This window comes from Microcaecilia unicolor, chromosome 1 (assembly GCF_901765095.1).
Source record: "Microcaecilia unicolor chromosome 1, aMicUni1.1, whole genome shotgun sequence".
Lineage (NCBI taxonomy): Eukaryota > Metazoa > Chordata > Amphibia > Gymnophiona > Siphonopidae > Microcaecilia > Microcaecilia unicolor.
The window spans coordinates 170,770,667-170,792,234 of NC_044031.1; positions in this window are offsets into that span (position 1 = coordinate 170,770,667).

Consider the following 21,568-nt stretch of genomic DNA (forward strand, 5'->3'; position numbering starts at 1 on the left):
GCCTGTTACATATCAGGTTAATTTTAAGGTTTTTCTTGCTCCTTGGATCTTTTACTCCAGACTTCCGCATTTCCTGTCTGTACTTCTGATTCCGTATACCTCCTCTCAGACTCTCTGTCCTCAAGGTGAGAACTTACTTGCAGTGTTATTCAAAGTACTATATTTTAATGCTTAAGTAAAAGTACAATGAAAAACACATTAAAAAATGTACTCAAGTAACAGCAAAAAAGTTATTGCCTAATATACTTTTTGAGTAAAAAGTAGAAGTACCACAACTAAAATGAATACAAGTATTGTGGCACACTTGGTTTGGTCTGTGCACTATTGATCCCTCTTTTTTCCTTCTCTATAATCTAGAGAGTGACAGAATAAATAGAATGTTGACATTCTGGGAACATAACATATGTGATGGAGAATGCAGAATAAAACAAGTAAAGTAAAAAAATGTGAGTTAAACAAAAAGAATCACTCTATCAATCACGGTTTCTAAGATTGTAAATGAGGAGAAAAAGACTTCAGTGGCACTTACCGGCTTATATCAAATACTAGGCAGCCTTACAGAAAACACATCATCAGTCTTAAAATTATATAAAAACACTGAAGTCATTAAATGTCCATATAGGTATTTTTCAAAACAGTCACAGTCTTTTAAACTCTGCAAATACACACTTATCTTTAATGTGGAAGTGTTCTCTATGGAGCTGTCCGTTTCAAAGCTTCCAAAATCATCCAGATGACAAATGTGCAAAATCACTGCAAAAACATAAGAGAACAAGCTAATGAGAAGTTTCCAAAAATTGTGACCAAACTTTTTGGGCCCTGACCCCTGACCTCATCAAGGGACGCTCCGCTGCTGCCCCTTTTTAACAGAGTCCTGTGCGCGTGTGCGAAGCGCCAGTAGCAGCTGGTGGGGCGGGGTGGGGAAGAGAGAGAGAGTGCGATATGTCCGAGATGTGATGGCCCTCGGGGCGCAGAGAGCGCTCGCTGTTGCACCAATGATGCAGCTGGAGACACCCGGGGGGGTCCACAGGAATCCCACGCCCGCCTGTTGTCCTAGGTGAGGTGAGGTGCAGGGAGGCTTGGCCGTGGTTGTGACCTACAAAAAAATTCAAAATTGCGCCATCATAAATAGGATGCCCTGATACTGGAGAGCCAATCAGAATTCACCAGTGTAAAGACATAATAGAAACACCCTCCAATCCCTAAGGTATTTAAACTCAAAGGTTCTAAGCTGCTAGCTGTGAATTAAAGTGCCTTTTCTCCTCACTTTCAATCTGGGGATTTTTTTTTTTAATAATGTACTCTTTTGCTGCCTTTAGGGTGAGCAGCTAGTTCCTGTTTTTATTTGGATTAATTAAACTACTATTAGGTGCAAGTGCCCCCTGGGACTCTAATAGGTATGAGTCCCTTTTACATGTAAGTCCCTCTGGTGAATTTCTTTTGTTCTTGTAACATAGTAAGTGATATGAGATAAGGAGCTGAACAGTCCATCCAGTCTACCCAAACAGTCACACTATTATCAATTCATGATTAAATCAACAATTTATTAATTTAGATTTTGCTCACACCTTTTTCAGTAGTAGCTCAAGGTGTCTTAGGTTCAGATACTCTGTATATTTCTCTGTCCCAGGAGGGCTCACCATCTAAGTTTGTACCTGAGCAATGGAGGGTTACGTAACTTGCCCAAGTTCACAAGGAGCAGCAGTAGTGGGATTTAAACCAGCCATCTCTGGATTGCAAGACTGATGCTCTAACCACTAGGCCACTCCTCCACAATGAATGTGATATTATATATGTTATCAGAGTCTTTCTTTGGTGTTTCTGGGACATAGACAGTAGAAGTCCACCCATCTACCTCTTTATGTTCCACCTACTGGAGTTGCAGTCAAAGCCCACTCCAGCCTATCCGAATACGTGTTGTCATTTCCAGGTCCCAGACTGTAAACGTCTGTCCATCTCTGGCCTTGGTTCCAGTTACTGAAGTTGCCACTGAAACCCTGTCCATCCTATCCTAGACATTTATTTTTGTTTTATACCCTCCGTGTTCATCCCATGCCTTTTTGAATTCCGTCACTGTTTTTATCTCTACCACCTAATTAATTTTAATGCAGGTTTTAATTTTAGTTCTGTCTTGTATGATTTATCCTATTTTGCTAAATAGCTTGTGTATTTATGTGTAATGTTTAGTCTTATGATTTTATGTGCACTAATATTTCTGCTATTAATGATTTGCTTACTTTATTTATTTTTTGTCTATTAGATTGTAAGCTCTTTGAGCAGGGACTGTCTTTCTTCTATGTTTGTGCAGCGCTGCGTATGCCTTGTAGCGCTATAGAAATGCTAAATAGTAGTAGTAGTAGTAGTAGTAGTAATTTAAAACATAGTTTGTAATGTGGTATGTTTTATTCTGTTCTGCTAAATATCTTGTGTATCTATATGTGTGTAACCTGGGTCTCACCCGTATGCTAGCTCCAGCCCTGGGCCACACACAAAAAAACAACCTTTCACAAACTTCACAGTCTTCGCTCATTCTCAGACCACTCTTACCACACACCTAATTTCTGGTCCACTTACAGTCGAGCTGGGAGGGTCAATGGTGTGGAACAGTGATCCAGGGGTTTGGGAGACACTTTTTCCAGTTTAGGGTTCCACTCAGCTCTGCAGTCAAGGAATCACGCAACACTCTGAAGGGTTTGCTAATAAACTGAACTTTACTATAACTTCTGCAACAAGTAGTTTCTTACCTCATTTATTCTCATCACAGTCAATCTTTATATAAATTCTTCTATAACTTAATTTCAGGCTTCTGTCATTCCGTGGGGAACACCTTTACCACTGTACTTCTCAGGGCTATTTACATATATAGTCTCCCCCCGCCAGATGTAACCCCAGGCCTGCTCTCTCCTCTACCGAATCACTCCGTCACCACCAGGCACAGTCACTTATGGCTGTCCTCCTTCCCAGGTGTACCTCACAGGGCAGCACCCTGGCCTTGAGCAAACTTCTTTCTGTCCTAAATTCTTGCTCCTGGGCCGGACTCCCCAATCCGTCCGTCCGAAGCTCTGACTTCTTCACCAGTTATTGTAAGTGGGGCAACAACTGCTCTTTTTTTCTAGCCCAATTTAAGGTGGCTCTTCAGGATCCCACTTCTCCTTTTTTGAGTCACTTTGCAGGGGCTTGCAGGCAACCAAAGACCCCTCTAAAGAGCAAACTATCATTTTTATCTCCTCCTAGTCTCCTCCCCGTCTGTCAATCTTACCTTTCAGTGCACTATCTCTCTGCATTGTATTTCAGAACTCTTCCCCTTGGGCTGGGCTTCCTCCCACCCAGGGACCTCCCAGTCACTCCCTCCAGCAATTCTCAACAAAGATTCTGCCTCTTAGTAATTCCCATATAAGGGGGGATTACATGTACTATATGTTTTATGATGTTTTGTATACTAATACTTCTGCTATTCATTATTTCAACCAGAGTTTATGTATGTTGAGTGTTTTAAATATATTTATTTTAATATACTGATATTGTTATATGTTTTGTCATGTAGCCCTTGATGCAGCCTTTAGGAAGGCGAAACATGGCCACATCAGGCAGTTTTTTTTACTTTGAAGTGGTGAAAATAAAACTTTTTTAGAAACAGAAAATGTGTGTTCTGTTTTTTTGTGGACTGCTTTGTGCTGCTTGCAGACTACTGTTTCTACTTTTGGACTTCCTTACAATAAAAATGAGGAAATTAGCAACAAGTACAAGGAGCAGTTCTGGGGGTTATAAATTTGCAGAGGCGTGGAGATAGTTTATGAATGTTTTCTTGGAAGCCAAGATAAAATCTATTCCATGCATTAAGGGACTCTTTTACTAAAGGTCATTAAGCCCTAATACATGCTTAGTGTGCATTAAAGCATTTTTTGGTAAAATTTCCTTTTCCACATACTGAGTTATTTTTTTTTTTACATTTTTTGAGAGGAAGCATGTCATAGGTGGAGAATGGGTTGGAAGTGTTATCCAGCTAGTGTATTCACTTTAGTATATGATAACTAGCTAATGCTGAGTCAACGTGGGAGCAAGTTACCACCTTCTAAATAGGAGGCGGTAAGTGCTCCTGCATTAAATTTTTGCAAATCCCATGCGCTAATGAACAAATTAGCATGGGAGCTGCAAAAAGAAAAAAAGAAAAAGCCCAGTTTTACTGCTTCATTAAAAATGGGCTTAGCCCTTGGGAAAGTCTTGTGTTAAAAAGCATTAAGCCCATTTTTTAACACAGTTTAGTAAAATGGCCCTTATAAAAGGTCAATGGAAGACCGGGGGGGGGGGGGGGGGGGGGGGAATTCATCAAGCAGTGTTAGGGCCTGAAGTCATGTTATTTGGCCCTTCACGCGACTTAAACAGCCCTAATGATGCCTGACTAAAATTACCGTGATAATCTCTGTCGGTTAAGAAATAATGAGATGCAAAACACGCAAATGCATGTTTTGCATCTCATTATTATGCAACTACCCAATGAGACTTGCGCTGATATACCTTAAGTCGCGTTAGGGCCCTAAAATCATGGTAAAATAACCATAGCTTTTTTATTTTGCCACCTGGGAGGATAGGACTGCAAAGCTATGGCATGATGCTCCTGGTCCAGCAGAATCTACCAATGGGTCTGTAGTGGTTGGGTCTGCAGCGATTTCCCTTCACCATTGCCTGGTGAATGCCAGAATCCCAAATGACATCTCTGCCCTCTAATTTTAGCCTCAACACCCATAACTGCTAACCCAACCACTGCAGATCCCTGAGTAGGTCTTGGGGGTGGGTTTGGGGCACAAGAAGGGGTAGGGATTTGGGGGGGGGGGCAAGCTTAGTGGGATGTGAGGGATTTTGACATGCCAGGGAGAAGGAAATGACATCAGGGGCTGGATGGGGAGGGGATCTGTCATCAGGAGTCAGGATCGTCAGCAGACTATGATATTAAGGGATGAATTGGAAGGCCATGTGGGGGCGGGGGTGTGCCACTGCAGTACTTCATTTGTTGGTTATTGTGCTACACAACTGCTGGTAGTACAGCTGCATAGATTGTAAGCTCCTTGAGCAGGGACTGTCCTTCTATGTTAAACTGTACAGCACTGCGTAACCCTAGTAGCGCTTTAGAAATGTCAAGTAGTATTTACTGCCTTCTCTTGACATTGTGGAAAGTTAATCTGCATTATAAGCAGCTATGACAACTAGCTCATGATACTGACCAGCAGGCTAGCTGTCACTGATGGCCACACCTCTGCTCTGTCCCTGTCAGGCCTACTCAGCATGTTAAAGCAGCTCTCACAGCTTTTTCACCGTGCTGGCCGTTTTAATAAGCATTAGATTTTAGCACGGTTCTGTACTCCTCTGCCCTGCAATGGCAAAAAGAAGCAAGCGTTTCAGTAAAAATAGGCACTCACTTCCTTTTGCCATTGCAGGGCAGTACTCTACCATGAGGTAAAACCCATGCTAGCTGCTTAATACACTTCAGTAATCATGCCCCTACTGTTTGCTTAAATAGTGTTCCCTATTGCTCATTAGTGCTCACAATTTATCAATAGGTGCACTACTGAGCATTATGGAAAACTATTTGAGAAATGGTGCACACGTGGAGGGGCATAATCGAACGCGATCGCCTATCTCCATGGGTGTCTATGTCCGAAAACGGGTACGTGAAGAGGTGGGACAGACCGTGTTTTCGAAAAAATGGACGTTTTTCAGCTGGGCGTTTGTTTTTTTTAGCGATAATGGAAACTAAAAACGCCCAGCTCAAAAACGTCCTAATCTGAGTCATTTGGTCGTGGGAGGGGCCACGATTCGTAGTACACTCGCCCCCCTGACATTGCAGGACACCAACTGGGCACCCTAGAGGTCAATGCGGTGGACTTCAGACAACGCTCCCACATGCATAGCTCCCTTACCACGGGTGCTGAGCCCCCAACCCCCTCCCCCAAAACCCACTACCCACAAATGTACAACACTACCATAGCTCTTAGGGGTGAAGGGGGCACCTACATGTGGGTACAGTGGGTTTTGCAGACCTCCCATTTACCAGCACAAGTGTTACAGGTAGGGGGGGGGAAATGGGCCTGGATCCGCCTGGCTGAAGTGCACTGCGGTACCCACTAAAAGTGCTCCAGGGACCTGCATACATGCAGGCCTCTAGGACTTGTTGCTGCTATATAACATTGGCACACCAGTTGACACCTGAAGACTAATCTCTCTGAAAACGTCCTTTATTGGAATAAGCACGCTTACTCACAGTTAACTGCAGATCAGAGGTTGTGCCCCACTGGCAACGAGTCTCCCTGGTACCAAGATGAGCAGTAGGTCAGAGCTGGCAGAATGGTGTACAATGCCCTCTTTCAGCCACATTCAAGGTAAGAACTAAGTTCTGTAACGTGGCTAACACGTGAAAGGGATCTAAAACTGGCTTACAAAAATGGCCATTACCTCATGGACTACCGGAAACAAAACAGGGCACACTCTGACCCGATAAGCAGGGGGAAAAGCACCATGGGAGTAGAGCCTACCAACTACCAACATCGTGAGCATTTGCCACAAGCTAGTGGAATCACGGAGCCCAATACCCTACAACCACCACAATGCATTGCTGATGTGACTCTGCAGTGCGCATAACAGAAAAGTGTCACACTCACCCGAGAGCCACATCAGAACCAGGGAAAGGCTGTCAGAGGATAGAACACATTCTGCTGTCATGGAGGTGGGTACGGCATTTGAGGCTGGCATAGAGGCTGGAAAAAAGTTTGTAAAGTGGGTTTTTTTTTTTTGGTGGGAGGGGTTAGTAACCACTGGGGGAGTCCAGGGAGGTCATCCCCGATTCCCTCCAGTGGTCATCTGGTCAGTTGGGGCACTTTTTTGGGACCTGTTCGTGAAAAAAAGGGTCCAAAAAAAGTGACCCAAAATCGCGGTAAAAACGCTTTTTTCCCGATTATCAGTTAAAGATGCCCATCTCTCCTCGGCCGATAACCAGGCCCCAGTTCCACCTTCACCACGCCTCCAACACGCCCCCATCAACTTTACCCGTTTCCGCGACGGATTGTAGTTTGAAACGCCCAAAATCGGCTTTCGATTATACCGATTTGGGCACCCACGGGAGAAAGACGCCCATCTCCCGATTTGGGTCGCAATATAGGCATTTTCTCTTTCGATTATAAGCTGGATAGTGTCTGAAACAAACAATTCCCAAATAAAATGAAAAATCTCATAAACAAAATATGAAACTAAAACCAAAAATGTTTGGCTTACATACCCCTAGAATCCACATACAAATTTATACCTTCTTTGGTGCGTTTGTGCACTACTGGGTTGGTACTGGGGGGACCTCTTTTATAAAAACACATAAGCTCCTATGCTGCCTTTATAAATTAGCAGTCACAATTTGATCAGAACCCCAGGTGAATAGTCAAATATAAATTATCAAAAACCACCTGAACATCCAATATTGTAACTTAATAAAATGGACCTTCTTAACAGAAATCCTCCCCACATTCAAGTAGACGATATCATATATAATCATAGGTCCTGGTTAAGTAACAATTGGATATTCCAAAAACAAAAATATTCTTTACACAGCAGTTGCACACCAGGGCCAATCATATAACTTCAGTCCAAACCCTCTTGCATCACAAGGGGTTGGGCACAATGTTGCAAGATGGCAGTATTGAATGTTGAATCAAGTTAGACCAAAGCGGTGCTGTTGTGTAAAGAATATTTGTGTTTTTGGAATATCCAGTTGTTGCTTAACCAGGACCTATGATTATATATGATATCCCAGTAGTTCCTAAACCTGGTCCTGGAGGTACCCAGCCAGTCTAGTTTCCAAGATATCCACAATGAATATTTATGAGAGAGATTTGCATACAGTGGAGGCAGTTCATGCAAATCTCTCTCATGAATATTCACTGCAGCTATCCTGAAAACTTGACTGGCTGGTGTACCTCCAGTACCATGTTTGAGAACCACTGTGATATATCCTCTATTTGAATAAACAGGAAGGATTTTTATTATAACAGTCCATTTAATTAAATTACTAATGCAACCAAGCCCGTTTCGTAAAAAATGAAATGGGCCCTAGGAAGGCTCTCATCTAAGCGATTTCTCCTCTCTCCCTTGTCCTCCCCTTCATGCCCTGCGATTCTTCCCTCCCTTCCCATCCCCTCCGTGTCCCGTGATTCTGACCTCCCCTCCATGTGCGATTCTCCTCTGCCCTGCCGTCCCCTCCGTGTGCTGCGATTCTCCCCTCGCCTTCCATCCCCTCCATGTTCAGCAATTCTCCTCTGCTCTCCCCTCCATATCCCAGGATTCTGGCCTCCCCTCCATGTCCAGTGATTGTCCTCTGCCCTCCCCTCCCCTCCATGTCCAGCGATTCTCCTCTGCCCTGTCCTCCCTTCCATGTCCAGCGATTCTTCTCTGCCCTGTCCTCCCTTCCGTGTCCCGTGATTCACCCCTCACCTCCCATCCCCTCCATATCCATCGATTCCCCTCTGGCCTGCCCTCCCCTCGATGTCCCGTATTTCTGTCCTCCCCTCCATGTCCAGCGATTGTCCTGTGCCCTGCCCTTCCATCCTTTCGTAACATCCTGACCTCAGCTCGCCTCCAGCGTTCCCTTCCCTCTCACTGTTCCGCCCTCCTCTGACAGCATAGGCGCCCAATATAAGAGGCTTGGAGAGGCTAAGCCTCCCCCTGCTGCAGCAGAATGGATCAGCTGTGGAGTTCAGCTGCTCTGAGGGGATTAAATTGTTGATTTACCTCCATCCTCACAGCAGGAGCTACAGTGAAAGCCCTCTAGCAGTTGTAGAAATTGGTTTATGGTTTGTTTACCTTACTGCTGGGAGAGCAGGGGGGGTTGGCTGGAGGTGTCCTGGGTTGCCAGGGAGATATTTAACGAGGATGATTTCCTGACCTGCACTGAGGACAGATAGCAGCAGAACGGATACTGGGCCAGCATGATCAGAAAAAGTCACCAGACAACAAAGGTAGAAAAGATCATTTTATTTTCATTATAGTGTTTGGAATATGTCCACTTTGAGAATCTGGTGCTCAACATTAAACGTTTATATTTATTTACTTATTTATGTAATTTTATCCCACATTAAACATGAATTAGGGTGTTTTGTGGCTCTACATGAGAATTGTGATGATATGATCCCTTGTTTCATATTGTTGACAGTCTGCATTTTCCGTATGGGTGGTATATTGGTGTATTAGGTCTGCCCAGTGTAATATTTATGGTACAGTAAGGTTCTGAGTGTGTTTTTGGACAAAGTTGTGCATAGTGTTTTGCAGTTGAGCGATTGTGGTTAGAATATGCTTTGAGCAACCACTTTATTCTTTGACATATGACACATATCTAATATCTAAATTTAATAAAAGGTATTAACTGTGACTTTTATTTTTATTTATTTTTCTGCGTGTTATCAGACAATTATGGATTTAAGCTCCACCCCTGGCCCTACCCCCTAACCACGCCCCCTTTAGCCTCCCCAAACAGTTGGGCCACCGACCGCCTATGTCTGACAGCATTTCATCTTTACGCGAGGGCGGGACAGTGAGAGGGAAGGGAACGCTGGAGGCTTGCTGACATCAGGATGTTACGAACCCAGCCAGCCAGCCATAGAACGTTGAGGTACAAATTATTATATAGATAATATTGGGTGTTTAGGTGTTTTTTATACAATAGGCTTAGAATGAGCACTCTTGGCTTTTGTGACAAAATTACCCACTGTGAGTCTCCCTTTCCCGTAACTTGTTCCTTCTTTGCCTTTGAAAACACTGACATCAGCTCTGAACATTTTTTTAAATGCTTATGTGCTGTGATATTCTGCCAGTTTCTTATCTAAGGGCTCTCCCCAGCCCTGCTGTACTCCATGAGACTTTTTTTTTTTACTTTTTTTTTTTGTTTTCATAAAATCATTTAACAAGAGGCTCCCTTCTGGAAGCCCCTCCAAAGCATCATTGTGTGTGTAGTATAAACAGCCCTGATACGACTGGAGGTTTCTTTGTAAACGATCAGTAAACCAGTGGCTCGTGGTAGGGCACTTGGGGGCAGATTTCACAACAACACTGCATTAGGAAGATGGAACTCTGCGGGGGCCAACCATAACCTGACTCACTTCTCTCAGTACAAAATACTGAATCACAGTAGCTTCTTAAAGCATATAATTAACTGTTTACATTTCAGGAACTTGGCTCTCTCCTTCCCTCCCTCACTACTTTTGCAGGCTATTAATGAGAGAGGGGGCCAAGTTACAGCAAAAAAAAAAAAAAACACTTTCAAAATCATTTACTCTTTCTTTCTAATTATAAATTGTACTTTTGATAAAAGAATAAGTATTGTTAATTTGTTGTGTTCCTTTCTAAGGCTGCTGTATAGTGTTTTAAATGAACAAATCTCAGAAGTGGCTGCGTGCATATTACTGGCTTTGATGGAGTAGGAATGACATCAATGGCAGGGATGGAGGAATAGCCTAATACAGGGATGTCCGACCTTGGTCCTCGAGGGCCGCAATCTAGTTGGGTTTTCAGGATTTCTCCAATGAATATGCATGAGATCTATTTGCATGAACTGCCTCTATTGTATGTAAATAGATCTCATGCATGTTCATTATGGAAATCCTGAAAACCTACATAAGAATAGTCATACTGATTTAGACCAATGGTCCATCTAGCCCAGTATCTTGTTTCCAACAGTGGCCAATCCAGGTCACAAGTACCTGGCAGAAACCCAATTAGCAGCAACATTCCATGCTACTAATCCCGGGATAAGCAGTTGCTTCCCCATGTCTGTCTTAATAGCAGACTATGGACTTTTCCTCCAGAAATCTTGTCCACACCATTTTCAAACCCAGATACACTAACCACTGTCACCACAGCCTCCGGCAAAGAGTTTCAGAGCTTAACTATACATTGACTGAAAAAAATATTTCCTCCTATTTGTTTTAAAAGTATTTCCATGTAACTTCCTCAAGTGTCCCCCAGAGCCATATTTTCAAAGCACTTAGATTTACAAAGTTACATGGTAACCTATGGACACTTCTACTTTTGGAAAAGTAAAAAAATCGATTTCCTTCTACTCATTCTACACCACTCAGGATTTTGTAGTAGCAACAAATAGTAGCAACATTCCATGCTACTAATCCCAGGGTGAGCAGCGGCTTCCCCATGTCTGTCTCAATAGAAGACTATAGATTTTTCCTCCAGGAACTTGTCCAAACCTTTTTTTAACCCCACATCCTCCAGCAATGAGTTCCAGAGCTTAACTATTCATTGAGTAAAAAAATATTTCCTCCTATTTGTTTTAAAAGTATTTCCATGTAATTTCGTTCAGTGTCCCCCAGTCTTTGTACATTTTGAAAGAGTAAAAAAATCAATTCACTTCTATGCATTCTGCACCACTCAAGATTTTGTAGTAGACCTCAATCATATCTCCCCTCAGTTGTCTCTTTTCCAAGCTGAAGAGCTGTAACCTCTTTAACCTTTCATCATATCAGAGGAGTTCCATCTCCTTTATCTCTTTGGTTGCTCTTTGAACTTTTTCTGATTCCTCTATATCTTTTTTGAGATACGGTGACCAGAACTGAAGCAATATTCAAAGTGAGGTCGCACCATGGAGCGATACAGAGGCATTATAGTATTCTTGGTCTTATTTACCAGCCTTTTCCTAATAATTCCTAGCATCCTGCTTGCTTTTTTGGCTACTACCATACACTGGGCAGAAGACTTCAGCGTATTGTCTATGACGACACTTAGATCTTTTTCTATGATTTGGATTATTCTTCCCAATATGTATCACTTTGCATTTGTCCACATTAAATTTCATCTGCCATATGGATGCCCGGTCTTCCAATTTCCTATGGTCTTCCTGCAATTTTTCACAGTCCGCATGTGTTTTAACATCTTTGAATAGGATTGTATCATCTGCAAATATAATCACCTTACTTGTCATTCTGATTTCCAGATCATTTATAAATATGTTAAATAACACTGGCCCCAGTACAGATCCCTGTGGCACTCCACTATTTGCCCTCATCCATTGAGAAAAACGTCCATTTAACCCTATCCTCTGTTTTGTGACCAATAACCAATTCTTAATCCACAACAGAACATCGCCTCCTAACCCATGATTTTTTAATTTTATCAGGAGTCTCTCTTGAGGAACTTTGTCAAAAGCTTTCTGAAAATCTAGATGCACTACATCAACCGTCTCACCTTTATCCACGTTTATTCACGCCTTCAAAGAAATGAAGCAAATTAGTGAGACAAGACTTCCCTTGGCTGAATCTATGCTGACTGTCCCATTAAACCATGTTTATCTATGTGTTGTGTAATTTTATTCTTTATAATTGTTTTCCCTATTTTGTCCGGTTCTGATGTCAGGCTTACCAGTCTCTAATTTCCCAGATCACCCCTGGAACCCCTTTTAAAAATCGGTGTTACATTGGCCACCTTCCAATCATCAAGTACTATGGAAAATTTTAAACGACAGGTTTCTGGTTACTAACATCAGTTCTGCAATTTCATGTTTGAGTTCTTTTAGTATCCTAGGGTGCATATCATCGAGTCCAGATGTTTTACTACTCTTTAATTTGATGATTTGGCTCAGTAGGTCTTCCGGGTTTACCGAGATTTCTTTCAGTTCCTCCGCATCATCACCCTTGAAAACCATTTCTGGTACAGGTATATCTCTTACATTTTCTTCTGTAAAGACCACAGCAAAGAATTCATTCAGTCTCTCCGCTGTGGCCTTGTCCTTCCCGAATGTCCCTTTTGCTCCTTCACGATCTGTCACCATGGATTTCCTTGCGCTTTCTGCTTCTGATAAAGTCAATACTGTGAGTTTTTACCTCTGCAGCAAGATTCTCTTTATATTCTGTGTATTAGCCTTCTTTATCAGTGCTTCGCTACGGCCAAGGGCCAAGGTTGGAAACCCATGACCTAATGGTTAGATCAGCAGGCTGAGAACCACTATTGTAACTTTTGTGATCTTGGACAAGTCACTTAACCCTCCACTGCCTCAGGGGCAATATTAGTGTGTGAGTTTGTGTGAATCCCTGACTCCCATCCCTTAACCCCACCCCACCCCACAAAAATGACCTGTTCCCCTCCCCTTTCACACCCAACAAAAGCAGTCTCTGGTTGTCCAAGTGAACCCCCCACCTATGCACATCCCAAAAGCTGGGAGGCAGGCATGACACCTACTCATTCCTGACTCCAGGACTGACATTTTGCAAAATGGTGGTGTCTGACCCCTAGTGGTGCATTGGGATGTATCGCAAAGGGTTGGGCACCATGTTGTAAGATGGCAGTGTTAAATGTTGAAGCAAGTGGGTATCACTCGTTTTTCCCAGTTTTTGGAGGTGCATTGGGAATGGTTGGAGGCTCAGTGGTGGTTTTGGGGCGGGGAGTTTAGAGGTGTCTGGGAAGAGATCACTAGGCATTGCTTTTGTAGGAGGATCATGCAGAACAATCAGCATATCCTTCTTCTAGGCGTTCTTTGTGGTGAAAAGAAATCTTTGCCTGGTAAGGAACTAAAGTCAGAACTTTGGGCTTGAACACCTCTACCTTGTGACATCCTCCAGGTTTTGTAAGGTAAAGAAAGGGATTATTATTTTGCTGGAATGAACTTCAAGCACAAAAGGGAAGGACTTGCAAACTCCTGCAGTATAACAGTATCTGTCCTTGCTGGTTATCAGACACCTGTTGTGAATCCCGGGAAGAAATGCCTGGACAGGTTCAGGCTAGTGGAACCTGCATAGGGGTGGGAAATGCAATTACTTGACTTTTATGGATAAGTTAAAATCACATATCACTACACAGCTAAATAGGCTGTTGGTGAGAATTTATCAAGGCTTTCAGAAATGCATTCACTGGGCAGGTGAACCCTCACCCCAGGCCCATATGGGTAGGATTGAAACACTAGACACCTGGGTTAGGGGCAGATGGAAGAGTCTGCACACACTTTTTCTTCCTGCCTAGCTCTTAGACTTGTGGCTGAAAAAAAGAGGGGGTCAATCAAAGCTGGGGGAGGCTAAAATGCAAACCACGGGGCCAGTTAGCTGGAATCACTGAGAGCTGGAACCACTGAACAAATAGTTAAGGCGTGGAAGAAGGCCTATCAATAGAAATCCCCCACAACAAGAAAAGCACTCTAAGATTATGAGGTGCCAGCCAAGTAATGGCCTCAAGCAGAAGAGGTCCAGTTGCTGAGAGGCAGTAGAAGCCAGGGGCGTAGCCAGACCTCATGGTGGGAGAGGGCCAGAGCTCAAGGTGGGGGGCACATTTTGGTCTGCCGCCTTGCCGCCCCCCACCCACTGCTGCAGCAAATACCTTGGCTGGTGGGTTCCCCAACCCCCGCCAGATGAAGCCTTGTCCACCACCGGTCTCCAGCGCTGCTGCATTGCCTGCCCTGCTCTGTCTTCCCTTGATGTCCTGCATTCTCCTTTAGTGAAATTGAGCATGCTCAGTTTCACTAAAAGGAGCGTGCTGGATATGAGGGGAAGTCAGAGCAGGGCAGGCAATGCGGCTGCACCGGAGACTGGTGCTGGACAAGGCTTCAGCTGGTGGGGGTTGGGGACCCCAGCCAGCAAAACCAGTGGCCCAGAGGAAATTTGGGGGTCCCAGATGTAGAAGCAACAGCCCCAGATGAAGCAGGGTCTAGCAACTTTGCTGACAACCCCAGGCAAAACAGGGTCCAATAGTTGAGAGGTGAAGGCCCTGATAGCAGAGATGGAATTAGCAGTGGAGGTGGAACTTTGGGACTCTCCAGTGGAGTACAGGAGATGGCCAGGCATGCCAGCTCCTTTCATAATGTGCAGTACCAGCAGTCCAGGTACACTTCTGCACATACGTGAGACTTGGGTTACAGCTGGCAGACAACAGGGGGAGGATAACTATTATGAAACATGGGGAAGACAAGCGGGTTTTCTTTTTAATTGGTAATATTGTGTGAGGATTAGTACCTCAAAATTATATAGATGGCTATATGATAGCCTGTAAAAATACATAGGAAATTCTTTGTGTCCTATGAATAGTGATACTTCAGGTGGATCTGCACCTCAATTGTTTAAATGCTCTTTTGGTGCTGCCTATGAACCTGTGATTATATAAATTAATAAAACTTGTAAATATTGCCAGCCAGCCTTGTTCACACATTTGCACCTCTTTTTTCTTTTAAAATGTTTTTCTTGGTGTGTGTGGGGGGAGGGAAGGAGAGTCTCATCTGCCACCACCCTTTTCACCAGGGGAAAGTATCAGGTGCCAAGTATTCAGAGGCTACCTGGGGGAGGAGGGGCTCCTGCCAAGTTGATCCCAGACCCAGAATGACCCAGCAAGGTGATAGGGCATGGGGACATTATAGTTGCTGGTGTTCCAAGTCATTGTGGGAAGCTCTTAGGGGGTCTTTTACTAAAACCCCCTTAAGGATTAAAACCAACCCGGTCAGCATTTTAAGGTAGGAAATCAGTTACTGCTACAGTTACATTTTGAAAGTCTGTGAATATCAACATTCCTATAGCAATGTTTAATCTGGAAACCTTTGGGAATTTTATTTATTTGTAAAATGTTATATACTGCTTTCCTAAAGCCATTTACTACTCAAAGCTGCTTACAATCAAAATTACAACCATAATAATCCAATCAATTAACATAAAAGCACATACAGACGTATATAAACAAACATCCTATATCATCATTTCCATTCTTTCTCTTAGGACACCAGCAAAACTCCTAGATTAAAGCATGGGGGTGGGGGGGGTGGGGGAGGAATTTTCAATTTGAGAGCCACAAACCAGCTGGGTTTTCAGGATATCCCATATGAATATGTATAAAAGATAGATTTGCATGCACACTTCCTCATTTATCTTATATATGTTCATTTGAAATAGCCTGAAAGCTCATCTGTGTGCAGGATGCCAGGTTTCAAGGACTAATTCTCTCCACCTCTGGATTAAAGACCAGTTTTGTGTAGTGCAGCTGTTTAAAACAAAAACAAAACCTACAATGCAATTGTGCCTGTACCATGGAGTTTCTGTGAATTGGATCTATAAAAGCTGTTTCCTGCTGTGAACAAAGACAGACCTGACTGTGATAGCAAAGCTGAATTAGTGGTGAAAGTTTATTTTACTGGTCAGTGCTCACCAGAAGATTATCAAATAATGTTCCACTTTTATTCAGTAATGTACACCCTTACAGAGTGAAATTCCATCCACAGCGAGGCTTGTCCAGCCTTGCCTCAAATATTCACTTCTACCAGGTGCAGCTCAGCCATTAGGGATGGTTAGGTAGTTGCCTAGGGCAGCAGCTTCTTGGGGGTGGGGGGTGGCAAAGAGTAGCTGCAATCAAAGCAAAACAATTGGTTCTAACAGCCAGAGAAACTCAAAGAGCCATCAGCGTTTACCAGTGGTCAGGGCTGCCAAGAGACTGGGCCGGGCCCGGGACAAGGCCACCCCCGGGGCTCCCCCCCCCCACCCCGAGGTCATCGCCGCCACCCGATCCCCTCCGTCCGCCACCAGGCCGGGTCCCTGCATTGAAATCACAGCACCTCTCACCTCTGTGTGAAAGCACTGCAGGCCTCCTTCCCTTCCTGTGTCCCGCCCTCGCAGAAGTTACGTCAGACGAGGGCTGAACACAGGGGTGGAAGGAGGCCCGAAGGGAGACGATCGGCTGCTGCCTGCAGCGCTTTCACATGAAGGTGGGAGGCACTGTGATTTCAATGCAGGGGGCCCGGCCTGGTGGCAGACGGTCGTCGACGGAGGGCGGGTGGGACCAGTGGCCTACCTAGCATATTTGACACCCGGGGCCTATTATTTTTTAACACCCCCCTATATGAAAAAATTATTTTTAATAATAATCCACTAGTCACACAACAAGGGTGTACCTAGGAAAAGGCAGCATCTTAAACATTGCAGTGAGCGCTAGAACATCAATACACCCATTGTAAAACTAAACAATAGAAATCAAACAAATAAAACATGGAAAGAAAATAAGATGATACCTTTTTTATTGGACATAACTTAATACATTTCTTGATTAGCTTTCGAAGGTTGCCCTTCTTCCTCAGATCGGAAATAAGCAAATGTGCTAGCTGACAGTGTATATAAGTGAAAACATTCAAGCATTACTATGACAGTCTGACAGGGTGGGAGGAGGGGGGTGGGTAGGAAGTATGCATGGGGACATCAAAGCATATCATTGATATTCTAACAGGGTGGGTGTGGATAGGTGAGGGGACTAACACCGCTACCACACTCCTCTACTTAAAACTAAACAAGAAATTAGTGAAAATGATCCTGCCAACACAAAACCATTTCTTTTCCACATAGAACACAGATACATCCTCACCAAGGATAGAATAAGTAAACATAAACTAAAAACAGAAATATGTAGACAAAAATTAAACTGAACACCCAATAAGTGTGGAGGAGTGGCCTAGTGGTTAGGGTGGTGGACTTTGGTCCTGAGGAACTGAGTTCGATGCCCAGCACAGGCAGCTCCTTGTGACTCTGGGCAAGTCACTTAACCCTCCATTGCCCCATGTAAGCCGCATTGAGCCTGCCATGAGTGGGAAAGCGCAGGGTACAAATGTAACAAAAAAAAAAAGTCAGATTCTACATACAATGCAATACCACAGAAACAGTGATGCATGTCCCCTAGTACTGTGCAATATAAAGACAGCAGATGCAAATTTTAAAAAACTGACAAATACCAATCACTGCTTTACAAATTAACAAACAGAAATAAAATGGAAAATAAGATGATACCATTTTATTGGAATAATACATTTTTCAATTAGCTTTCAGAGGCCAAAACCTCCTTCCTCAGATCAGTATGTTACGGTATCCTGTCCTGACCGGAGGATGGGGTTTTGGTCTCTGAAAGTTAGTAAAAAATGTATTAAAATTAGTCTAATAGAAAGATCACCTTATTTTCATTTTGTATTTATCACCACAACTACAATACTACTTTATCCTAAAGCAAAAAAAATAAAATAATAAATCTTTTTTCTACCTTTGTCGTCTCTGGTTTCTGCTTTCCTCATCTTCTCTTCACTCTTTCCCTTCCATCCAGCATCTGCTCCCTCTCTCTCTCCTCCCCTCCCTTCCATCCAACGTCTGCCCTTTCTCTGCCCCTTCCATCCACTGTTGCACTCTCTTCCATTCTGCGTCTGCCCTCCTCTCCCCCTTTCCATTGGCGTCTGCCCGCTTTCTCTGCCCCTTCCATCCAGCAAGTGCCCCCTCTGTCCTTTTTACATGATGCATTCCAACATCTCCCCCTCTCTCCATCTTTATCTCTCCTCTCCCAATCCATCTTCTGCTTTCCAGTATCTCCTATATATTTTACTTTTCTCCTTCCCTTGTGGCCCGGTATCACTTTCCCTCCTTCTTTCCCCTTCCTCTGAGGTCTGGCATCACTCTCTGCCTCTCCACCCCCTCTTCCCCTTTGGTCTAGCATTGCTTTTCCTCCTCTGTCCACCCTCCTTTTCCCTTCCCTTGAGGTCTGGGCCGGCTTTGCTCTCCCTCCTCTCTCCACCTCTTCTTCCCCTTCGGACTGGCATCGCCATGTGATCTTCCTCCTCTCTCCAACCCCCTTTTCCCTTTCCCTGCGGTCTGGCTGACATCGCTTTTCCACCTCAGCACTCTCCACCCCCTACCCCGCTCTGCAGGCCTCCAAGCTTTCCAGACCCACTGGCACGCAGCATCAGCGATGTAAGAGCTGCCTTTAGCCTTCCCTGGAAGCTTTCTCTATACAGCTTCCTGCGTAGGCGGGACGTTGTACAGAGAAGACTTCCGGGGCTGGCCAAAGGCGGCGCTCATATTGCTGACGCATGTTGCCGGAGGTTTGGAAGTTTAAAGGCCTGGAGAGTGGGGTGGGGGTGGAGAGAGAAAGTACATAAGTACATAAGTAGTGCCATACTGGGAAAGACCAAAGGTCCATCTAGCCCAGCATCCTGTCACCGACAGTGGCCAATCCAGGTCAAGGGCACCTGGCACGCTCCCCAAACGTAAAAACATTCCAGACAAGTTATACCTAAAAATGCGGAATTTTTCCAAGTCCATTTAATAGCGGTCTATGGACTTGTCCTTTAGGAATCTATCTAACCCCTTTTTAAACTCCGTCAAGCTAACCGCCCGTACCACGTTCTCCGGCAACGAATTCCAGAGTCTAATTACACGTTGGGTGAAGAAAAATTTTCTCCGATTCGTTTTAAATTTACCACACTGTAGCTTCAACTCATGCCCTCTAGTCCTAGTATTTTTGGATAGCGTGAACAGTCGCTTCACATCCACCCGATCCATTCCACTCATTATTTTATACACTTCTATCATATCTCCCCTCAGCCGTCTCTTCTCCAAGCTGAAAAGCCCTAGCCTTCTCAGCCTCTCTTCATAGGAAAGTCGTCCCATCCCCACTATCATTTTCGTCGCCCTTCGCTGTACCTTTTCCAATTCTACTATATCTTTTTTGAGATACGGAGACCAGTACTGAACACAATACTCCAGGTGCGGTCGCACCATGGAGCGATACAACGGCATTATAACATCCGCACACCTGGACTCCATACCCTTCCTAATAACACCCAACATTCTATTCGCTTTCCTAGCCGCAGCAGCACACTGAGCAGAAGGTTTCAGTGTATCATCGACGACGACACCCAGATCCCTTTCTTGATCCGTAACTCCTAACGCGGAACCTTGCAAGACGTAGCTATAATTCGGGTTCCTCTTACCCACATGCATCACTTTGCACTTGTCAACATTGAACTTCATCTGCCACTTGCACGCCCATTCTCCCAGTCTCGCAAGGTCCTCCTGTAATCGTTCACATTCCTCCTGCGACTTGACGACCCTGAATAATTTTGTGTCATCGGCGAATTTAATTGCCTCACTAGTTATTCCCATCTCTAGGTCATTTATAAATACATTAAAAAGCAACGGACCCAGCACAGACCCCTGCGGGACCCCACTAACTACCCTCCTCCACTGAGAATACTGGCCACGCAATCCTACTCTCTGCTTCCTATCTTTCAACCAGTTCTTAATCCATAATAATACCCTACCTCCGATTCCATGGCTCTGCAATTTCTTCAGGAGTCTTTCGTGCGGCACTTTGTCAAACGCCTTCTGAAAATCTAGATATACAATATCAACCGGCTCCCCATTGTCCACATGTTTGCTTACCCCCTCAAAAAAATGCATTAGATTGGTGAGGCAAGACTTCCCTTCACTAAATCCGATACATCGCACTAATTGGAGGGGGGCGCTGAGACGGAACCCCTATTGCAGCAGCAGCACCACAACCACCCCGCACTGGGTGGGACTGCAGCGCCAGGCCCTCTTGGAGGCCCGGGCCCGGGGAATTTTGTCCCCCCTGTCCCCCCCCCCCTCTCGGCGGCCCTGCCAGTGGTTCCCAAACTTGGTCCTGAAGGTACCCCAGCCAATCAGGTTTTCAGGATATCCACAATGAATATTCATGAGAGAGCTTTGCATACACTGCCTCCACTGCATGCAAATCTATCTCATGAATATTCATTACTAGGAGCTGCTGTGGGGGGAAACAAATAAACATACCTTTAATCACATGATTAACCATGATTAAAATTTTAATTGAAATGCAGCCTTAATTTAAAGGTGGTCAAGTCCTGACATAGATCTTGTGTTGTCTGTATGCCAATGTGCTATCTGGAATGAGGAGTAGATGTAGAGTATGCCGTGCTGCCCATGACATGCCCTTGTACCACCCCCGACATGCTTCCGCCAGCCTTAAACATTTTAGTGGCTTAAAACGTTTTGTCCCGCCCTTTTGTAAAATACCGGCTTATATATTTTAGCCACATAAACGTATACGTACTGGGACTGGGACGTTTATAGTGCAAATAGCGCTTGTAAAATGATAGCCATAAGTATAGATAGATAAAGAAATACATAGAAAGATATATAGACAAATATACATAAGACCCATAATTCTAGAAAGTTGTGTGCCCACATTTCTGACTAACATGCAAATAAGGTCAACTGCGCATGTAACAATGAATGAATTAGCTGCTAATTGCTCTTAACCAATTAGCTAATTTGCGCTAATTGACAGTTATGTGCATAAATGCCCTTAGTTGTTATTCTATAAGTTATGTGCTCAAAATCCAGAGTGTGCAGCTTCATTAGGGATATGAACCTGGGAGAGGCAGTTATACGCATGGGTTATAGAATACTAACAATTACGTGCCTGCCTACAGGTAAGGATGAGCACTTATCTCAGCCACTGAGCTAGTGTAAATGCTTGCACCTAAAGTTAAACAGAAAGAGAGGGAATCCAAAGCAGAAAACCACACACACAGAAAAACAAAAAGCATCAGGGGCATTTGGAGCTGAGATAGCAACTCTTTATTGAAATACCCATCAGGGGCCATGCTTCGGCATAAGTGCCTGCATCAGGGGTCAAAACCCAATCAGAGAGGCTATCCAAATGGAACAAACCCACAATCACAAGCAGCAAACTAATCTTCACAACACCGCTAACGTGCAGCTCACTAGTGTCACTACAAAAAAGTGCTTTTTGT